Genomic DNA, 25,165 nt, shown 5'->3' on the forward strand with positions numbered 1-25,165 from the left:
CCACAGAGACCAGAGTGAAGTGATTTCTCCTCACCCGTGACTCTTCTACTCCTCATCAGGATGTTTATGCTATACTCATTCTTTATCAGGATCAAAATGCATTCCATTTCGTTATCAAAAAAATGAATAATAATTGTATTTTCTACCAAGAAATAATACAAAGTCGTATCTGTAATGGAATGAATATTCTCATCATAAAGAAATATTGAAGTCACCGTTGGTAAATTTTCATGATTTATGCGGTTGACAAGAAATCTCGCATTATTATTGTTTGCATTATGTATTGTTCTCGTTCCGTTTGGCAAAATGATGTCAACAAAGAATGCGAAATACTTGACTGACTCTTCCATTTTTGCGTTTTTGCTCGACTGCTTCGCAAATCTCAATCTGCGTCGCGGCGCTCTGCAGTCTGCAATGTCGCTATTCTGTGGCAAACTTAATTTCCTGTCAGTGACTGCAGAAATCGAAAGTCACTCCACTTGTTCAAAGACTGAAAAGTACATAGCAAAGAGTGCCAGGCTACCTCTTGTCACTCACTCACACTTTCTTTATCAGTTTTTCTCTTCTTTCCTTTCGGTTTCTCCCATCTTCTTCTTCTTCCTCTTCTTTTTATTTTTATTCTTCGTATCTTTTTACACGTTTGGCTATTCAAATTTTTTTGCATCAGCTATTCTCTGACAGACTGATGTTTATAGTTCTCACTCTCAATCTTCCTTATGCTATCATAAATATTATGTTCAGAATGAATGTACTCAGAGAAGAGTGTTCGAAAAAACTAGAGAAAATTGAATGTGTAGGCTGATATTTGGAGAAATCTTGTTATACTGGGACATAATGTAATAAATATTATAATGATAAAATATTATCATAACCTCAACAATCCAATAGGATATAGGATATCATGTTGTTTTCTCAACCGTATTTGCTGCTGCAAAATGAGCAGGAAGATTTGAAGACAGAATAGTATTCTGATATGATGCTGTTATTAGTCTATCTATCTTCTTTCCATCGATGCTTCCAATGTTATGAGCGAATGTTCTCGTTTATGACCTTAGATCCTTGCACGTTTTTATTCTTTCATCACAGAACTAGATCCAGCCTTGAAGAGTTATTTATAAGCAGTTTAATAGCCATTTCAAACTCTCTACTTTTCGTCTTATGGATAATATACTTCACTGCTTCTAGCTTCCGTAATATCAATTCAATCTCCATTATGAGATATTATTATGAAATCACTAAAATATATTTTTTTGATGGGTATGATATAATATTAAAGATATAATTTATCATTAGCGACAAGAGTCAACAATTAAATAATATTATATCAAATACACCAGAGGGACTTGAATCACAGCTATCCACTATAGAAGGCGGTGGAAAAAGAAACATGGCAACTGTATCGTCCACTGACTTCAAAACATGGATCTTATTCATTCATTCATCCATCTATTAATATGCAAATACAATCCAGGTGAAAACAACAGGCATTTGCCCAAAACTTCTTCAAACCTTAATTCGGAATACACAGTCTAATGGTTATGTTACTTGGGTAACTTAAATAATAACTTAATTCACTCACAATTTTGAGTCCAAAAAATTGTTGTATAATTTTTTATTATTGAATGGAGTCTCACAAACATTAATAACTATTTCCAAGCTGCTAATTGGACTGTTTCAAATAGTATTGAGAACTCATAAATCATCACATTTATTTCATAAGTCATAAATCATTTGAAGTTGATTATATTTACGTATAGCCTATCATTCTTGATTCTCTCATCCTATACAACTATTCAGCATAGTTTTATCTCCTCACTGTAATTATTGTCCAAAACTTTAAGTTCCGTACCATCTTGAAAATTCTATAATGTCTTTCAACTCTGGCATTTTATGGATTGAAGTCAAAACAGAATCTCACAATGAAATTAATCCCATCAAGTATCAATAGGATTTGAAGCTGTTTTTTCAGGAAATAATTCACGAATTCTCTAGATAATGTTATTCTGGAACTGTTATAACTGAATATCTGTCTGGACTGGAACTCATCACTGACAAATAGCAGAGTCTGGAACTGTTGTAGTGTTGTAGTGGGATCGTGGCTGCAGTAAATTGGAATACAAATACCGGAATGAATAATTCATCAATGAGTCATTGATCAACAGAGGCACTCTGCTCTGAGCTGATGACACTTCGCGTCATACATTATTAGTTGTTATTATCACTGGACACAAAATTGCTTCATAACTGTTTCCACTGAAAACATTCGTATTATTCTGAAAACAAATCCGGGTTGTTTCCAGCTTTGAGATAATATAGCTTTATCGGTAGTTTACGTATGTTGGTTTCATCTGCCATCTTCAATGAGATAGAAAAGTATTAATTCAGTTTATGTTAGCGATTTGGTTTTGTTTTCCCAAAATTCCTCGTGAATTCATTAGCCAATAGTTGTTTCGAAAATGAATAAAACTGAGTTTTTTCTTTGACGGAGAAAATTCCTTTCTAAAGATGCAGGACTGATAAATTACATTTATTATTTTCATAAAAAAACATGAGAGATTATTTCATACTAGAGATAATGTTGATACACGCTGTAAAGAAAAAAGCGTTATGAAGTGTAGTGTTCAAAAAACATGAATATTTGCGGATTTTCACAATAAAATGTCGTTGAAAATTGAATACAATGTTTCCACAAAGATGGTAGGTCACCAATGACTTCAAATTACACTATATTATATTCTGCTGTTTGATGTTCAAGCGATCAATTGAATGGGAATAATTGATAATGATATAATGTCACTCATTTGAGATAATTTTCTCATTTGTTGGATTAAGTGAATGCGGCTGTGATAGTTTAAAATTATTTTATTTCATTGAACATTAAACGAACATGTTTAAACTTCATCATTCCCTGATTTTGAACTAGCGAAATCTAACAAAGTCAATCATTATGTAATTGTTTAGTAATGATGATTTTTTTATTATTTTTTTTTTGTAAGTTGACCACGAATACTGGTTAGAGTGGTCAACTTAGTTCCTACTTTTTTAAATTGTAATTATTTTTAGTTTTTTGTGAAAGGAATCAATAAATTTCATTTTCATTTTCATTTCATTTTTTCATCCAGTCAAATACTGTTCAAAAAAATAATATTACAAAACCAACAATTTTTTAAACTCAAATCTTTTCAAATCACCTTTATTTCGAGTCAACTTTTTTTAAATCTTTTCCATTAGTATAGGAATATTATAAGTACACTATATGGATGCATGAATGTGTACAGGTGTGTATATGAATACTTCTTCCACACAGCGTTGTTAATATGAAAAATCAATACTTTTTCAAGTTCAGTGGAGCTTAAACAATAAATAAACAGTGAGGATCCACTTATCTTGAACTAAACCTGGTCCACAGCTCTAGCATGTTGACTGACACGCATGAAAGTTAATGAGAGATCCACATTCAACTGTCAGCTGTTATCTATAAGGAATGCTGACGGTATGAATTGAATCTTGCTACAGAGCACAGCAAATGGGATTAGCAACAAATAATGTTGTTAGACGTAAAGATGCGTTGAACTGAAACATTTTCGCCTTCATGCATTAGAGGTACTGGTACTTCCATCAGAGTGACAGAAGCCTCCAGCGGAGGGATAGCAACTTCCATACGAACTAACAGATCTCTGATATGAGGTGTCCCTTCAGGTTCAACCTAAACTCTCCCCGCATTAGCTAACAGAACACCTCCCTATGTCATCATGTGTCATTCATGATTAAGTGAAGTGTGTGAAAACATGCATGTTACCTTCATGAGTGCGTTTACACTTTACATTTCACTTTACGAGTACTAATGTAGGCCTATACTCAGAACGATTCTACTGCTATGTATACCAGAGTTTATGTACATATACCGTTCTGGTTTTACAGATTAAACTTACAGATTTTGCCTTCTTCTCCACTTTTATACTTTTTCCTCATCTTTTTTTTTATCGTTTTCTACTATTCTCCCTCACCCATTTTTTCTATTTTATCGATTGGATGGGATTTTAGATTTCAATCTACAGTTTTCCAATTTACAATTATTTTATTTTCTCTGTAGCATATTCTACGTAGCCTAGATCTTCTCTATAGAGAAAGAAATCGTACGAAAATCTACGTATCTTTTCTATACGTAAATAATACTTTTCTTATCCTTATTTCACTTACTTCCTTTTCCTCTCCTTCTCATTATTCAGTCCGACTACACAATAATTCTTCCCAGTTTCCACTACATATCCATCCCACTTTTTCAATTATTATTCTCCATGCAACCCTTTATGTTTTCCCCGTTCTCTTCGTTATCTCTCTACCCACATCCTTCTCTACCACTTCTTCTTCTTCATCTTCTTCTTCTCTTTATTCTCCTCCTCTTCCTCCTCCTCCTCCTCCTTCTCCTCCTCCTCCTCCTCCTCCTCTATCTTCTACTTCTTCTTCTTATTATTAAGATATTATATTATATTAAGATAATATAATATTAATAAATAATCTTATTAGAATGAGATTCTTCTTCTTTTTCTTTTTCCTATTCTCCCTCTCCTTCTCCTTCTCCTTCTCCTTCTCCTCCTCCACTACCTTCTACTTCTTCCACTTCTTCTCCTTTTTCTTATTTCTCCTCTTTCTTCTCCCATCCGTTCACATCCTCTACTTCTCCTAAATCTCCAGCACCAAATACCGATACAAATCCAGTCCAGCTCAAGTAGATGGATCTCTATCATCGACATCCTCAACTACCAATCTAAGCGAATAACAAATAGCTGAGAAGGATTAACGCACAGACGGGGCTGGAATAACATAGCTGGGCAATGATGAACGCATAGACAGGGCTGACAACCTTACCGCTCTGAATTTGGTAGGCTTTGATGATCCGAGAAGTGTCATGTCCACCATATAGACATGTATTTAAACTATGCATATGTATGTAGTGTGAATATATATCCACCGAATCTGAAGCCAGCCACCAACCCTTGACTTGCTATGAGCTGGTGTTGATTACATTGAAGTCAATGATATACACGTGGATAGATAAAGAGAGAGAGAAGGATGAAAAGTGAGTGGTAAGAGATTGAGAGAGTATTGGAGAGAGAGAAAAGAAGATAGAGTGAGAAAGTGGGGGGGAGAGTGAGAGGGAGAGAGTGTCTAATCGAAAGTGACAGAGATTTGAAATCCTTGAAAAGCGAGGAGCGGTGAATCCGTGCCTAAACAAGACGTGAGATGTGATTTGATGTTTTAAAGCTATCGTGAGCCTCCTATTTTCCCCCAAGTAATTCAATATTACCGTAGGAAACCCTTTTGCATTTCCCCCTTTCACACTATTTCAAAGGCTAGGTGTAAAGACCCTGAGGGTAGGGACTGCCTTTCCTAGTGGATCCTGAGGGAAGATATTTCAGCATATTATTTCAACAAGCGTGAGTGACTCACAAATTCCAACATTAAAAAAATTCAGGTAAGAGCCTTTTCTTCTACCAACCTTGTAATTAAACCATAATTATGGTCTGGGCACGCGGCCATAATATTGAGTTGAAAACAATGTGTACTATACTTACTGTTAGCAGAGATCACAGAAATAATATTTACTTGCTTTATGTAAGTATTTACTTACTTCATGCTGTTAGTCTGAGCTGATGACCAGATAACATGTTATCAGCATGAGGATGAGGAATACAGTGTAATGTAATATAATCCTATTGTATAACCAATTAAATGTAATGGATAATATTGTATGAGAACAGCTCCCGATTGAAAAATCGATAAGACCAATCAACCATTGGTGTCCTGACCTGATTCCATGGACCCTGATTTTTTGTAATCTTCTAAATCATCATCAGCTATGAGTAAATCTAATAGGAATTTCGAGAGTCACCCAGTTTCTGAAATTATTTTAAATAAAAGTTGAGCTGTAAAACAAGCTTTTTTTGTACTTTGTATACTATATCTACGTAAAAATTCACGTTCAGCTATAATATTCAACCTTATTATATTTACTTCCCATTATACGCGTAATTTGGGATGTTTTGATAGCTAATGGGTACTTTTATCAAGGTTCTGCCTGCAGTCTTCGCTAATCACCAATAGATATGAATGCCAATGTAAATTAGGTTTCGTTTATACAGTTCATTTAATCGAAAATGGATCATAGGCGACAATAATGCGATTTTTCCATCAATGACTGACTGCATGTTGGTATTGGAGAGAGAAATTGCAAAAGTGTTATTCATCTGCCAATCAATACGATTCAAACACAACTCATCATTGGGTAATATTATAAATATTCATTAAGATAATATTATTCAATCATATACCACCATTTGCAATGTTAGAGGAAGCAATTACATTTATTTTTACGAAGCGACATAGCTTGTTTGATACCCTTTATGGGTAGTTCCACCTCAAATTTTAGAAATGAAAGCACCAGTATTTTGAATGAGTTCCAAACCATCGGATTAGCAAAGCCCAATAAAGCAGATAACGGCCGTATTTCAAATCACATGCAATTACTTCATGAAACAGTCGCAAAAGTTAATCTTGAGAACTTGATTGGAGACTTGGAGGCTCAATACTGAGACTGAAATAAGCGGTTCATACATTTTCAATAATGAACTAGAACTCATTCTCAATATAGAGAACACTTGACTACGTGATATTGCATGGCTCTGGAGTGACGCTTTGTATTGAGAATCGAAACGTTAATGAGAGATCCACATTCAACTGTCAGCTGTTATCTATAAGGAATGCTGACGGTATGAATTGAATCTTGCTACAGAGCACAGCAAATGGGATTAGCAACAAATAATGTTGTTAGACGTAAAGATGCGTTGAACTGAAACATTTTCGCCTTCATGCATTAGAGGTACTGGTACTTCCATCAGAGTGACAGAAGCCTCCAGCGGAGGGATAGCAACTTCCATACGAACTAACAGATCTCTGATATGAGGTGTCCCTTCAGGTTCAACCTAAACTCTCCCCGCATTAGCTAACAGAACACCTCCCTATGTCATCATGTGTCATTCATGATTAAGTGAAGTGTGTGAAAACATGCATGTTACCTTCATGAGTGCGTTTACACTTTACATTTCACTTTACGAGTACTAATGTAGGCCTATACTCAGAACGATTCTACTGCTATGTATACCAGAGTTTATGTACATATACCGTTCTGGTTTTACAGATTAAACTTACAGATTTTGCCTTCTTCTCCACTTTTATACTTTTTCCTCATCTTTTTTTTTATCGTTTTCTACTATTCTCCCTCACCCATTTTTTCTATTTTATCGATTGGATAGGATTTCAGATTTCAACCTACAGTTCTCCAATTTACAATTTTATTTTCTCTGTAGCATATTCTACGTAGCCTAGATCTTCTCTATAGAGAAAGAAATCGTACGAAAATCTACGTATCTTTTCTATACGTAAATAATACTTTTCTTATCCTTATTTCACTTACTTCCTTTTCCTCTCCTTCTCATTATTCAGTCCGACTACACAATAATTCTTCCCAGTTTCCACTACATATCCATCCCACTTTTTCAATTATTATTCTCCATGCAACCCTTTATGTTTTCCCCGTTCTCTTCGTTATCTCTCTACCCACATCCTTCTCTACCACTTCTTCTTCTTCATCTTCTTCTTCTCTTTATTCTCCTCCTCTTCCTCCTCCTCCTCCTCCTTCTCCTCCTCCTCCTCCTCCTCCTCCTCCTCCTCTATCTTCTACTTCTTCTTCTTATTATTAAGATATTATATTATATTAAGATAATATAATATTAATAAATAATCTTATTAGAATGAGATTCTTCTTCTTTTTCTTTTTCCTATTCTCCCTCTCCTTCTCCTTCTCCTTCTCCTTCTCCTCCTCCACTACCTTCTACTTCTTCCACTTCTTCTCCTTTTTCTTATTTCTCCTCTTTCTTCTCCCATCCGTTCACATCCTCTACTTCTCCTAAATCTCCAGCACCAAATACCGATACAAATCCAGTCCAGCTCAAGTAGATGGATCTCTATCATCGACATCCTCAACTACCAATCTAAGCGAATAACAAATAGCTGAGAAGGATTAACGCACAGACGGGGCTGGAATAACATAGCTGGGCAATGATGAACGCATAGACAGGGCTGACAACCTTACCGCTCTGAATTTGGTAGGCTTTGATGATCCGAGAAGTGTCATGTCCACCATATAGACATGTATTTAAACTATGCATATGTATGTAGTGTGAATATATATCCACCGAATCTGAAGCCAGCCACCAACCCTTGACTTGCTATGAGCTGGTGTTGATTACATTGAAGTCAATGATATACACGTGGATAGATAAAGAGAGAGAGAAGGATGAAAAGTGAGTGGTAAGAGATTGAGAGAGTATTGGAGAGAGAGAAAAGAAGATAGAGTGAGAAAGTGGGGGGGAGAGTGAGAGGGAGAGAGTGTCTAATCGAAAGTGACAGAGATTTGAAATCCTTGAAAAGCGAGGAGCGGTGAATCCGTGCCTAAACAAGACGTGAGATGTGATTTGATGTTTTAAAGCTATCGTGAGCCTCCTATTTTCCCCCAAGTAATTCAATATTACCGTAGGAAACCCTTTGCATTTCCCCTTTCACACTATTTCAAAGGCTAGGTGTAAAGACCCTGAGGGTAGGGACTGCCTTTCCTAGTGGATCCTGAGGGAAGATATTTCAGCATATTATTTCAACAAGCGTGAGTGACTCACAAATTCCAACATTAAAAAAATTCAGGTAAGAGCCTTTTCTTCTACCAACCTTGTAATTAAACCATAATTATGGTCTGGGCACGCGGCCATAATATTGAGTTGAAAACAATGTGTACTATACTTACTGTTAGCAGAGATCACAGAAATAATATTTACTTGCTTTATGTAAGTATTTACTTACTTCATGCTGTTAGTCTGAGCTGATGACCAGATAACATGTTATCAGCATGAGGATGAGGAATACAGTGTAATGTAATATAATCCTATTGTATAACCAATTAAATGTAATGGATAATATTGTATGAGAACAGCTCCCGATTGAAAAATCGATAAGACCAATCAACCATTGGTGTCCTGACCTGATTCCATGGACCCTGATTTTTTGTAATCTTCTAAATCATCATCAGCTATGAGTAAATCTAATAGGAATTTCGAGAGTCACCCAGTTTCTGAAATTATTTTAAATAAAAGTTGAGCTGTAAAACAAGCTTTTTTTGTACTTTGTATACTATATCTACGTAAAAATTCACGTTCAGCTATAATATTCAACCTTATTATATTTACTTCCCATTATACGCGTAATTTGGGATGTTTTGATAGCTAATGGGTACTTTTATCAAGGTTCTGCCTGCAGTCTTCGCTAATCACCAATAGATATGAATGCCAATGTAAATTAGGTTTCGTTTATACAGTTCATTTAATCGAAAATGGATCATAGGCGACAATAATGCGATTTTTCCATCAATGACTGACTGCATGTTGGTATTGGAGAGAGAAATTGCAAAAGTGTTATTCATCTGCCAATCAATACGATTCAAACACAACTCATCATTGGGTAAATATTATAAATATTCATTAAGATAATATTATTCAATCATATACCACCATTTGCAATGTTAGAGGAAGCAATTACATTTATTTTTACGAAGCGACATAGCTTGTTTGATACCCTTTATGGGTAGTTCCACCTCAAATTTTAGAAATGAAAGCACCAGTATTTTGAATGAGTTCCAAACCATCGGATTAGCAAAGCCCAATAAAGCAGATAACGGCCGTATTTCAAATCACATGCAATTACTTCATGAAACAGTCGCAAAAGTTAATCTTGAGAACTTGATTGGAGACTTGGAGGCTCAATACTGAGACTGAAATAAGCGGTTCATACATTTTCAATAATGAACTAGAACTCATTCTCAATATAGAGAACACTTGACTACGTGATATTGCATGGCTCTGGAGTGACGCTTTGTATTGAGAATCGAAACGTAAACGACAGATCATCAATACGTTCTCCATGCTTATTGAACGATGTAATGAGAAATGTGATGTTGACATTTTGAGGACAGAGATGCAATATTGTTCTGTGAGACTTGCTAGAGGGATAGCTTAACAATGAATGATCATATATAGGCTACTGTATCGAAAAAGATACTATATCGAGGAGAGAACTGGGAAATGGAAACTTGGTTTTAGTTTGGAAAAAACTGACTTCAATAAGGAAAGAACTGGAAAATGAACAGAAAATGTTGGACAGAGAATGGTGAATGGTAAGCAATCTGAGAGTGAGAAAAAGGTTACTGGAGAATGAGTAAGAATGATAGGAAAATCGGGACCACAACATAAGAAGGATTAAAGAGTGAAAGGAGATGAAATATGTAAAAGACAGAGACAAGAGAATGGAATACAAAGAAAAAGAATTAATAAGATAAAAGGGAAGATGTTTGACAAGTATAGAATAATGGAACGGGGAAGAAGTATAAGAACGAGGGACCAATCACAATCACGGATTTGAGACTATCACACCTCAAAGCTCCGCCTATTATCTTGAGATTGGTCGATGCCTATTTAAAGCGTACTCCTAAGGTCTACCGGTAGATTGCAGTAGGTGCTGGGTTATTCACGTTCATGATATAAGAAGAACGGATGGTAAGTTATACGTAGCTAGAAAAACAATAATTTGCTATTTATTGAATGAAATTCTATCAGCTTATACTTTAAATCACAAACCAGGCTTGGTATTAGATATCCATATCAACGTCTTGTCTTAAGCATGAAATACTATGACAGCATAGGCTTGAGAATGTACAATAAGTTGCCATTGGATATCAAATGTTGTGAAAATATTGTTATTTTCAAAAAATTACTTTTTGAGTGGCTGGTTTTAATACCTTTCTATTGTTTGACAGAGTTCTTCAATTCTACTTGATGCAATTTATTCTACTTTGTAACTTTAAACTATTGCTTTGACTCTATTATTTTGTAATTGTATTACTATGACTTTGTCAATTACCGATATTGGTCTACGACAATAAAATATATTTATTTATTTATTTATTATTTATTCATTATCTTTCTCAATGTTGATCAAAGTATTTGATCAATTTTATTTGAATATTACAATACTGAGCACCTTATGCAGTGTTTGATACAAGAAGCTATTGTTATTTACAGCATTCACGTTATTTATTATTGCTTCTGCATGGTGTATTTCCTTTGTTAGTCAAGTATATCTATTCTGTTGTTATTTTAAGCATCATTATAACTTTCGTCCATCTCAATAATATTTCTGATTATTCCAACTCACATTATCAGCTAATATAAACATTGTTATTTCAAGCATTCTTATCACTCTTGAATGATTTTTTCTGGTTATTTATCAGCCAAAGCGTTCCCTCCTCATTAAAAAGCAGGCAATGCTATAAAAAGTATCAAAAGTTTGTACCTGTGCCAAAGAATGCATGGATATAAGTCGACATGGTTGATGGTCAAATTGATGGTCTTCCTCTTCTTCTCTTTTGATACACCATCGCCATTTTCGTGCACGCATGTCTTGGCCACACATATGTGGGTGTTCACATCAGCTATAACTCATGTCACATAATAGTTGTTCATTTTTCCATCACTTCTATCATTATCGATAAATGCATGTTCTCATCAAAAATCACTCCCAAGTAAAGAAATATCTATCATATTCATTATCATCCTTATTTGGTACGTCCATGCTCACATAATATACCCTGAGGTCTCTCTATGTGAGATTTTATGAAAAACTCACTGGTAAAGTGATGAGATATTTTTTTAAGTTTTAATGATGATTGAAGTTTTAGTACGAGAACTATGAAGGTATGAAACTATTTGAAGAGTAATAATATAATGATGAAACTGAACCTGATATTCATTCTCACTGTAGAAGAGTTAATATCGATAACAAAATTAATCAATTTTGAAAAATGACAGCAATCATCAAAAGTTTGTTAATCAACTTTGCTGCATCTATCAAAAGGATTCAGAAGTAGCCTACGTAATAAAGTGGAGATGTAATTATTCTTCTATGAGCGTATCATACATCTAGAATCGATAAGGAGGATACAAATACTATTTTAGGCTGCTCACAAATGTCCAGCCTTATCTTATCTTCTGAGTTATTCACTTGTCCTATTACGGCTGCCTAATGCTGTATCTTAATTACAATAGATGAATGGAACAAAAGAACTAATCATCTACAAATTATTGAACCATTTTTCTCTTAATTGTAATTTATTTCGTCATTTATTGTGTTTTTCAAATTTATTTATCTGTTTGTACTTTGAGGCAGACAATAACTCTTGTATTGTCAATCATCAAACAATATGATGTGAATTATTAGCTCATAAATTATTTATCAATAGGTTTCACCGCTTGGTAGTATTTGATCATCAAGTGAACCAATAGATAAGACTACTAAGTGACCTAGATCCAAGAATATAGTTGATGAGAAACGTGTATAGTTATTGAAAAAATCTTTATATTTGTTGATTATTTCAAATACATATAGTTATTATATTTCCAATAGAGATCAGAATAGAATGGGGCTCACTGTGATTTTTGTGATCAGAAATCATAATTCAGCCCATACTGATCTTACAATCATAAGTTACATTATCTGAATTCCAATTCCAAAAGAATATATCATTATTACCGAGTGATGGAATATAGTTTCAGTTAAAAAAATAGCTTCAGCTTTAGGCCTCAAGTTAAGGAAATAAATTTACATAAATTGAATGCTAAAGGTCTTATCTGTCTCACGTACAGGCTTGTTTACCTAGAGTGTGAAAACAAGCATCCCAAGGCATATTTGCACTCCAAGTTTTACGATAACTTTTAAAGAAGTGAGCTTCTACAAGCATGGAAGACAATAGAGATAAAGTTGACAGAATCTTAATAGACTGTGAGAGGCCGAAAACAATGACAGGTTTGACAATAATAGGTGAGTCCTCTCCATTAGGAGTGAAATTTCCACTCACAATTTATTCAATGAAGATCACTTGGAAGTTTGAAACTTTTAACAGTAATCTATTACAGTAGAGTAATCTACTTTTCCTAGTAGATAATGAAATCTATTGAGAGTAATCCAATTATACTGAAAGACATCGTATAGTTTACCATAACCATTGTATACCATTAAAAATTTCACTGAACTTTTTATAGCAAATAATATAATCAAAATATTGTTTTACTAATTCAACTGTGAAACGAATCCTACTTCATGTAGGCCTACTATATCCATAATAACAGGGTATGTCACTATAAAGACGTCCTATCCACCATCATTGAACAGTCTGCATTTCCTGAATCCCAGCATCAATGCTTTGCATTCAAAAAATGTTGACAGTTGAAAATAGCATGAGCATGAGCCGAATTTAATTCCAGTGCACTGATACTGTAATTACGTCATTGTTGTAATTACATAACTCCTGCACCCGCACTCACATACACGCCCACTCACCACACCTATTATTGATTAGTCTGATAATTAGCCGGCTTCGACCACGTGTGGAGTACGTGACAGTGGACAGTGTCATTCATAAAATTGTCCTATAGAAATAGTATTCAATATTCAGCTTCTGCACCTCAATTTTTAGTGAAATTATCAATTACGGGCTAGCTGATTAATCAATGAGTAGAATATAAAATATGAACTTCAATAAAATATAACTCGTAGACAAAGGCTACTGCATTAATAAATAGTGAATTATTATGACAACTACTCCAAGTTTAATCTCATGGTTTAATCTCAGATCAACACTGTATTAAGATCTCCATTAATCTCATTGTTTAATCTCAGATCAACACTCTATTTAAACTACGTTTAAACCAAAGTTATAAACAAAATGGAAATAACTTAATCCTTATAGATTCTATTGAATGATTCTATCCATACATGATGAACATATGTGTTTGTCAAGTTCAGTTCAATCTAATAGAATCTATAAGGATTGATTTATTAACTCTTTGTTAATAACTTTAATGTAAACCCAGCAACATTCAAGATTCGATAGATGATAACTATTAATTATTACGTTTCATTGTAATTGAGATGATTATGATAATAATAATAATTTGATGTCTATTAAAAGACTTATTCTGAATACAGAAAACAAGTGCATTACTAAAAATGGCATGCTGCTTTGAGAGGTTCAATGATAATATTTGCATAGCGTATCGAAGACTTCAGATTATATTTCTGAGAAATTTAAAATTTGTGAAAATAGGCTGTATATGAATGGGATTATGTAGTAGTGTAGCTATGTTATGTCTTCATAACATTGCATACAAAAATATCAATCCTTGAGAATTTTCTGAATCCATGTAAGGTAATTCAAACTATTCCATTACTTGTTGTCTCGTTTCATCACGTTTGGAGAAATAGGGGTATTCTTGAATCACTTCGATGGAAGAATACTAACTTGAAGGATAAAGTGAACTTTCACAGTAGAAAATGTTCACTACTAAAAATGAATCTATTTACGTTTCAATCTGATAGGGATTCTTTAGTGGGCCAACAATATTATGCTTGATAGTAAGTGATTGACGAAATAACTTTTCATGTATACCTATGAGGATTGATTATTATTTTTCCTAATTTGTATAATGAACTATTATTTCTATTATTATTACGAAATAAAATTTGAAAAGAATTTTTAATTCATTGGAGTGGTTCCAGTCTTCAGTGATTCAGATATTCATTATTATTTGGTGTATTTAGAAATGAATTTTATTGAAAATGGTAAATGGAAATGTATTCAATTGGTGTAAAAAGTGTGTGAATGTGTGCATGTGTGTGTTTTATTTTTTTCAACTCCTGCTCATGTCCAAAAGCTTTTTGATTTTTTGTGAGTAGTAAAATTTATAGTTTGCTCCAATTATTTCTTGACATCATCATCAGCATTTTCAATATTTAAGTTATAAATAATTTTTCATGGTTGAAGACATTTGTATTTTGCATCAAATTTTATTGCTGAAGAAAAATTTCTTTTCTTGATGATTTTTATGTTACAAAATGATGTGGACAATAAAATTGATTCGATTTGATTTGAAATGAATTTTGTTATAAAGTGCCTGTTTTAACAGAATCTTAGCTACTGAATAAAATCAATGACAAGCTTTGTTTGCTATGATGCAATTCATTTTTGAAATTACCAGAAGCCCATTGCATGAGGGAAAAACTAATCTATATAATTATATAAAAGCGAAATGGCACTGACTGACTGACTGACTCACTCCCAGAACTAGAAATCTACCGGACCAAAAACGTTCAAATTTGGTAGATATGTTCAGTTGGCCCTTTAGAGGCGCACTAAGAAATCTTTTGGCAATATTTTAACTCTAAGGGTGGTTTTTGAGGGTTTAAAGTTCATCTTTCAGCATGTATATTCTTCTTATTCTAATCTCTCAATTATAATTGAAATTTCCATTCCATATGTTAACATAGAACTATAATCTACAGAGAGTACCTCTTCGAAACAGTTGTTACCTGGTAACTTAATTAATAATTTTATCAGGTTGGCATTAAGTTGAGTTTACTTTGTTAGGTTGGCACCAAGTTGAAGATTGAAATGCATTTATCGCGGAAAAATTGATTGGGCACTGCTACATCAATCAAAGCTATTCCTGGGAATATTATATATATTACTAGCCGTCAGGCTCGCTTCGCACGCCATATCCGTCTAGCCAGACGTTTAGTCTGGACCCCCGACTGGATCGTCCTAACATTATGATAAAAGTGTGACATAAGATTTCAAATTTGGTAAGTAGGTTCAGTTGGCCCTTTAGAGACGAACAAAGAACGGATTTGGAAAAATTTCCAAACATACGCCTAAATCTGCGTTTTTTCAGCGTTTTTCAGCTTTATCGAGAACAAATGAACAGAGAATGTTCAAATTTCGCACAGAAGCTCAGCTAGGGTATAATAATGTTGTGTTGGAAGGAATTTGCAATAATGTCAAAGATTCCCCCAAAATCTGCCTTTTTCCAGCGTTTTCTCAGCTTTATCGAGAACGAATGAGCAGAGAATGTTCAAATTTTGTACAGAAGCTCAGCTAGGGTATAATAATGTTGTGTTGGAAGGAATTTGCAATAATGTCAAAGATTCCCCCAAAATATGCGTTTTTCCAGCGTTTTCTCAACTTCATCGAGAGCAAATGAACAGAAAATGTTAAAATTTAGTACAGAAGCTCAGCCAGGGTGTAATAATATTGTGTTGGAAGGAATTTGCAATAACGTCAAAGATACGCCCAAAATCTGCGTTTTCCAGCGTTTTCTCAGCTTTATCAAGAACAAATGAACAGAAAATGTCCAAATTTACTACAGAAGCTCAGCTGGGGTGCAATAATGTTGTGTTAGAAGGAGTTTGAAATAACGCTGAAGATACACCCAAAATTAGCGTTTTTTCAGCTTTTCTGCGTTTCCCCACCTTTTTCAATAATTGATGGAAATAAATTAAAGAAAATTCAGTACACAGGTTTAGCTGAGTGGAAGTATTTTGTTCGCCAAAGATATAGTAACAGGTGTTTTTACCAGCGTTTTCTCCGTTTTCTGAAATGTTCGAGATCAAATTGACATACTTAATACGTTCAAATTCGGTACAGAGGTTCCGCTGAGGTCTACATGCAGGCGAGCGAAGCGTCTCATTTTTGGACGGTCCAGTCGGGGGTCCAGCCCCCTCGATAGACGGATAAGGCGAGCGAAGCGAGCCTAACGGCTAATAATATTATATTAGTCAGCTGGTTATTAGAATTAAATAGGGAATTACTCAGATATTAGCTCGTATTTTGAAAAGCAACATGCCCCTGCTGATTCAATTCAGTTTTAACTTTCACTGTGCTAACGGCTCTTGAATAAATAAATTTAATTACATACTCCGATCCAGTTTGAATCAAAAAATGAGAATTTGTTGCTCAACTCTATTCAATCCACTCAAATATCTCAGTTCACGAATAGTTTATAAGAAAATATTTTCTTTTATTTTTGAAAATCCAATGAATTGTCAATGATATTCTTATACTGCAGTTGAGGAGAGAAAGTAGTCGAATCTACAATTTTTGTGAAAAGTATTTGTTGTTCCGATGATAGTTAATTCGATAAAATACTTAAATATTATATAACAAGGACTACTTGACGGAAGTTCATTGTAGCCGATATCGCAAGGAAGGAATGGAATTAGCTTCTCTACAGGTTGGAATATTTGAAAACTTTCATTGAATTGTTCAAGAAACCTAGTACTGGTATTCCAGTTTAATCATCCATAACCAATTACGAGTTTCTCCAACTTCACAGTTCAGTTGCTGCTATTACAGCAATTGCATTGAAAGTGTTTCCAATGCAGTACAAAATTGTAAAAAGAAGAAATTTGAATGATATAATTTCCTGTTGTAGCTTTGCAAACACTCAATTTTTTTATCTCATGAGGATATTCGGTTGAATGTAGCCTATTCGAAAACATTATTTAACTGCAATAATTCTACATGATTTATTTTACAGTTATTATAGATAGGAATTCTTTCCCCACACACGGACCAATAGTCTATGTGGGGAAACATATATTTTCTGAAAATATGGATTGAATTTTGATGTAAATGTTTTATTAATACATTTTTGTTGATGGAAATGAATTGAATTTATTTATTTTACTATATTATTAGGCCTTTTGTACTGTATATATAAAATTGCTAGTTATTTGTTGAACACGTATTTGAAAATGAAAACTATGAATATATCTGTTCGATTTTTGATTTGCTAACAACTTGGAAATTTCTACTGTATCTGAAGTTCCCTCATTTTATTTATAACTTATCATTGTCTATCTATTGTCATGGGATGACAACCAATGTTTTATCAGTAGCCTAACTAATTATCAGTATTATCAACCCGTTACTTAATATGTTATATAAGGTGAGTAAATTGATTGTTATATTCTCATGATGAAATGAAAGGAATATTTCAAACGGCTTTGAATTTTTTTGAAAACATCTCAGACACACTGTTCTAAAAAACTGAGAAACAAGGCAATTATTATCTGGTAGGTTGTCTTTCCTGAAGAGAACTTATAATAATCTCCCATGACATTAATTTATATCTCAGATGTCTTGAAATATCTTCTATACATTCAAAGTGAAATCTTGATTCAGAGGGACTTTTTAGAGAAATAGTTTTTTTAGGTGGATAATTCAGACTCTAGATATAATATTAGTGGACTATTTCAGAACTGTTGTCTTTTCTTTAGGCATTGAGAATTCTCTGATAACTTGAACCTCTGCTTAAATTTCCTTGAACATTCTTGAAATTCTTTTGAGCATAAATCAAATTTATTTCTTCAGAATTAAGTCATTGTGAATATAGTTGAAGGTCTATGCCTTTTTTCAACCAATTTGTGTCAATTGTATTTATTTTAATATTCTGTTTTGGATGAAAGGAAATAGTTCAGTCTCAAAATCATTGCAATTGAATTAATTAAAACCTGATATGCAATAATTGGATAGAATAATAATTAGGATAGGCTATGATACAGTGATCACTATAAGTTATTATCATAAAATTCGCATATTCAACTCTTTAATTTCTATTGCTATAACGATAATCTCAAATCTCAATTGGGATCTTTACATTATTTTTAACAGTATGCAAAAGCAAAACCATGCTGACATTACTTGAGATCTAACCAAATCATATTGTTCACTAGGAATTTGGGAGTGACATGACGTGAAAATTATCACTATAATAAAGCTATGAGTAAACTCTACGAATCGACATTCCGACAAAACAGATATAATCAGTGAACAATATCAAACATCATGTTTATGTAATTGGAGAATTCATAAATGCATGAATGGATCGTAAGATTCTACCATTCAATCACTAGGTATATAAACGTATTAGCAGGCCTACATCTCCTTACTATTTGCACAATAAACCACATAATGAATCAAGAAACAAACCCTGTCAAGTTTTGATTTTGACAAGTAATATATTCGAAGATGTGCAATAACTACCATTTGTTATCACATCAATGATATTTACCATATTATTCAAATCATTCCAATCACTATATGAATACGAACAAACATTTTGTCACTTTTTGTAGGCTACATTATATCACTTCAAAACATTGACCAGAATCGCTATTGGCAAACTCAACACTTGAAATATATACTCAACACTTAAACATCACTCCAAATGTTCAGTTTCATATAACTGATCAAAACACAATTTAGAGCGTGTAAATACATAACATATTCTTATGTTAATTCTATCACTTCAAAATACTAGATGAAACCGATCCAAACAACATTTCAAACATATGAAAATGGGTGTACGATATTTCGGTCACTTGAAACAACTGACACAAAACTTGGACTGCAAACAGATTGAACGTGAACTGAACGACGTGTAAAACTGAACGCTTTCAGTATCTTTCCGTAAACAGTGGCGGGCCGATAATATATTATAACAGAGCGAGATAGATGCACCACGAGACCAGACAAAAATACGCTGTAAGTCGGTCACAAGGTCGACACACGACCACGTCACAGATCACAGATCACAGATGCGGCTGTGACGACGGCTCGACTCAGACTGACGACCGGTTACCTAATCGCCGGTCAACTCGGCAACTGCAATCACTATCAACCGTTACGGCAGCCGGTTAGACTAGTGGAATAGCAGAGTGGTGATAGTAGCTAGCTGATAAAGGTGTGTTGAATGGGAGGGAGAGATAAGAGATGGAGAGAGAAAACGTGATCGGTAAGAGGTGGAGAGAAGAGATGGAGAGAGAAAACGTGATAAGGTGTGATAGGTGAGTGGTGAAGATAAGAGATGGTGAGTGAGAGAGGTAGAAGGTGTGTGAACAGAAAGAGAAAGAGTAAGTGAAAAAAGAGCAGAATTGGAGGCTTATTGAGCACATTGGAGAGAAAAATAGCTTTTTCTCTTTTCCATGCTTTGAGGGAGGATTGTGTAGAGAAGGGAAAAGATTAAAGGAATAATAGTGGGTGAGTGAGAGAGGGTGGCTCATTGTGAGAAAGAGCAAATAGCTACTTGATAGAGGACAGGGTTGTGTGAGTGGAAGAACTAATTTTAGATTATAGTAAAACAGCAGACAAAGAAAAAGAAAAATATGAAGAAGAAGACGATGAAGATGATGATGATGGAGAAGAAAATAATAGCCAGGTGAGAGAGGAGTACTCAAAAACGTTACATGGAGAATGGAAAGTAAAAAATGATAGAAGAAGGCAGAATTAGTTTATATAATGAAGAAGAAAGAAAGTAAACAAAAAAAGATGGAGAAGAAATTGAGAAATGAGACTGGTAAGAAGGAAGAGGTGAGTGAGGAAAAGATGAAGAGAAGGAGGAGAATATGATGGACACGAGAATTTAGCTGGAAAAAGAAAAAAGAAAAGGAAATATGTAATAGAGAAGGAGGAGAATTAAGGGAAAGAAGTAAAATACAGATAAGAAAGAAATTACAAATGGGAAAAGGAGGTAGATAAAAACCAATAAGTGTTGGTGAAGGAGTAGAATGAGGAGGAGGAGCAGGAGGAGGTGGAGGAGTGGGAGGAGGAGGAGGAGGAAGAGAAGATGGAGGAGGAGGGGCAGGAAGATGTGAAAGAGGAGGAGTAGAACGAATGAAGGAGTAGATGATGATGATGATGGAAGAGGAGGATTATGAGAAAAGAGGAGTAGAAGGAGAAGTAGAAGAGGATAGAAGAAGAAAAGAAAAAAGATAATTGAATGGAAGAGTCGAAGAGAATCACAACCATTATGATTTATCAGAATGAAATATATACATGTTAGAATAATGAACAATAGAATATTGTGATTACTATAATAATAATTATTATTGTTATCATTACAATGGAATATTAGTATCAATGAACGCGCATTCATGCTACTCCTGAATTGAACAGGGCGTTCCCATGATTGTTGGCTTGATTAATTGGTTTCAAGTCGGAGATAGAAATCCTTCATCCAACTTCTATTTGTCATTAATCTATCAGTAGATAGGCTGTAGCCTAATAGTTCCTATTCATAGGTTATAAAAACTTTCTTATCAATACTAGATAAAATATAGCCCTACTAGTGACATATTAGCCTACAATCCTATAATGGTTAAGGAAGGATTTATTGTGAAATGAAATTGTTCATGAAATGATTTAATCTTACAAATCATTCTAATTGAAATGAGAGCCTATCATGATAGTAGATAGTACCATGTATGATGCAATGCATACTTTTTCCAAGGTCACTTCAATACAAACAATTTATGTACTTGAAGGGTGTATTACGCGTTATTATTATTGATTGTCAAAAAAGCAAAATGTGAAAATTTTAAAATTAAAAAGTTTGGCATGTTCAGTGAGTTTTTTGAGCAGAGTAAGAAATATATCCATTCCAAATTAAGAGTTTGGACTTGTTTGAGCATCTCACAAAATGTTCATTTCTTTAGGCTATTCATTAAACAGAGACAAAAACACATAATCATAAAATGATTGGAAATGAAAAAAGCAGGCTTATAGCCCTTACTATTCCATTCCCGAATTTTGATTGGAAATTTGACCAAAAGAGGTTATGATTCGTCATCACTTTCAAACACAAATATTTTTGACACAAAATAATTTCAAGAGGAATGTTATTATAAACCGGGCTCTACGACTAAAAATTTGAAGTTGAAGATTCTTCCATTTTATGAGAAGAATTATTTATTTCGATCGAACAAATAGTGAAAATCAACAGAAAATGAATCTTAAGAAATGAAACTACTTGAATGGCCACAACTACATATTTATTCAAGTAATTTATGAAAATGATCTCCGTAGTTATACCATGCAGCATTATCATTCTTGCTCTACACAAGCTTCAACATGAGATATAAAAGTCTCACTTTTAGAATATGAAACTGAAACTGCGGTGATATGATAGGAAGGTGTTTGACCATTCTAATATGTCATTGGTCATTGGTTTAGATAAGACACACCCACAATGAGCAAAGCATTCAATCTACAGTCATGGTGGATCGAATAGCAAAGATTGAACACTCAAAATGAATTGGAGTGAGTAAAGTAAATAAGTAGAAATGAATAGTCTATGAATAGGATTTCGAGAAATATCATTGGTGAGGTTGAAAATTCAAGAGGCAAATGAATCTTGTAATGATGAATGGAATCTTATAGGAATGATCCTACACTGCCTAAAGTTATATCGTATATAATATTATGCCAGTTGAAAAAACAGGTTTACAATCCTTTTAGAACATTAAAACATTAATGTTATTTTGAAATGTTATAGTTCGAGTGATTAGGAGCAAAACTGTGAATAATAAAATGCTACTAGCGATAAAATCACGACAAGTTATCAGATAAACCGATAACAGATTGTTTACAGATGTAAAAACATTTCAATCATGAGTTCCATTCATTCTTCTGTTAGAATCAACAGTCACTGTTTCATTAAAAATCGTGAACTTGAGAGGCTTCCGAAGCTTTGTTTCAACAGAGACTAAAAATAAATTGAATTCCAACTACAGCGATGTAATATGGCGTATGGAAGCTGGATTTGAAAAATTTATTCGGATGGAAATAAATGGAATTCGATTTGCAAAATCCATCTCTCCATTGCTGAGTGATTCCTTCTCGCGTCGCATTTTGAAAACGGAATCAAGCATGGTGAGATTCACTAACAACTGTCAGTTTTTGGTTAAATGGGAAGCGTTGGTGAGGTTAACAGTTCAAAATATTCCACTACGGTCATATTCAATCTCTGGATTCTCGGAATATTGGATTAAAATTTATCGGAGGTTATACGCAAGGTATTGACTAATGTTTGTTCAATCCGTGGGAGTTCAGAGGATTAACGATTTATCATCATCATTAATGTTTCACATGTTAAAAGAAAGAGTATTATTTGGGAAGGGAGAGTGAGAATTTTCAATTTCCAATGTTTAAAAACGACACGAATATTGAAGGATCACACAACAAAATAAGAACAAAAATAATTTCAAAGCTTGATTTCTTGTCTTTCAAGTACTTAATTTTCTACTAGTAGTTCTTTGAACAGAAGACCTCATGGAGTATTCTCAACCACAAGTAACAGATGTCAACTGTTTTAAATGTTAACAAACTCAGTTCACGTTTGAATGTGTATTTCATATGATATAATTCATGCAGTTCAGTGATGATCTTTCTATCTGATGAAAATCAATTTTTTAGAATCAAAAATATTATAATTTCTCCAGCATTATATTTAGTTTATTTGTTAATTTTTATTCACCTATTAAATTAGTTTTTTCGAATGTGAGAATATTGATACTGATGGGCATGCATAATAATACCATGACTTCAAAACAAAATATTGAAACCAAAGACCTTAAAGCTTCGATTAGACCAAATTTATTAAAAAAATGTTAATAACTCAATCCTTTTAGATTATATTATATTAAACATAACTTATTATACACATGATGAACATAATTATGTGTTTGTCAACTTCCGTTCAATCTAATAGAATCTATAAGGATTAAGTTATAACCATTTTGTTAATAACTTTGGTGTAAACCCAGCTTAAAGATGCATACCTCTCTGATTGAAACTATCTAGACTGGCTTCTCCACACATCTGTGTAATCACTTTTCAGCTGATTTATGATGAATAATTCTATAGTCTGATTTTTACTCTAATATTGGCGTATGAAGGAGGCTCCTTTTTCCTTTTATATTATCCTTGAAATGCAAAATCACCAAAAACCTTGTATAGAGATCGACGCGCAATTTAAAAAGGAACATACCTGTCAAATTTCATGAAAATCTATTACCGCGTTTCGCCGTAAATGCGCACCATATAAATATATAAACATTTAAACATTAAGAGAAATGCCAAACCGTCGACTTGAATCTTAGACCTCACTTCGTTCGGTCAATAATCATTTATTTTTGCATAAGTGACCCTTCCAACACAAGCTTCAATATTGAAAATTGTAGGTAGATTCTAGCTAGATATCTGAAATCAATTTGATCTTAATAAAATTTATATTTTCTACCTAATCCTTGAATTAGTGAAACATTCCAGCATGGTATCAAATCTTGGAAATTAAAGCAAATTTTTAGCCCACAACTCAAGTAATGTTTATAATGACAATTTATTTTTGAACTCAACCCTCAAACTTGATGAACTTGAACAAAATGAATTTATCATCCTTACAGACCTGTGACATTCAGCTGTGACTGTATGTTACGAAACTAACCTATTCAACAAAAGAATACTAACTTACAGCACAATAATGACACTCGAACATCTCGATTAAATTACACACTTCGAGTGGGCAGCTTTTAAATGGTGTATTGTTGTTAGTGGGTAGACCATATCATTTGAATAACTTGTTATTATTATGATGCGACTGTTACTGCGACTATTATTATAATACTACATAAATACATGTTTGAATTATTTTTATTGCCTTAATTGGCATTCAGAGTGTCGCCTGAGCATTGGATGATAATGCTGATGATAATGATAATGGTGCAGCAGAAAAAGAAGAGAACGAAGAAGTGGCGCTGGAGAAAATGAAGGATAAGTGGAGGAGGTGGGAGAAGAAGAACAAGACAGAATGATAATCAAACTAGGCGCCACCAGTCTGAAGGTAAAAGTGAGATGGATAATAGACCTTTATTGTTTGTCAATACAATTTGTCTAAAACACTTCAAGCTATTCAAGACTGAAGTATTATGTAGCTGATACAAATAATAGCAATCACAGAATTGTTGAATACAGGGTAAATTCAAGCCTATAATTTACACTCTGTGAAGTCCAGTGACTTTGAAATATTGTATTCCATACCTTTGACATTTGAATCAGTGAATAGAGAGGTCATGATGGAATTGTAATTTACAATGTAGTGGTTGATTTCTTGAAATCAATATAAAATAGAATTAATCAATTTCATTTTATAAATAATCATGGAGAACTCACCTAATAATAGAACCTGCTTTAAAAGAGTACAGATTTTCGGAACTTGCAGTATCCTTACCTGTGAACAAAAATAGAGAGTGAAGAATTGACATAACTCTAAGCACAATATGATAGTGCAATCAATGGTACAATAAAAAAGCTCATTATGGGAGGTTTTTTCAT

The 25,165-nt window shown here is 33.7% G+C and overlaps 1 protein-coding gene across 1 annotated transcript in view; it reads right to left on the bottom strand.

Moving 5' to 3' along the window:
- LOC111057093 overlaps positions 1-25,165 on the bottom strand; it is a 206,752-nt gene that overhangs the window by 19,199 nt on the left and 162,388 nt on the right. The window lies entirely within an intron of this gene.

Source organism: Nilaparvata lugens, chromosome 4 (genome assembly GCF_014356525.2).
Source record: "Nilaparvata lugens isolate BPH chromosome 4, ASM1435652v1, whole genome shotgun sequence".
NCBI lineage: Eukaryota > Metazoa > Arthropoda > Insecta > Hemiptera > Delphacidae > Nilaparvata > Nilaparvata lugens.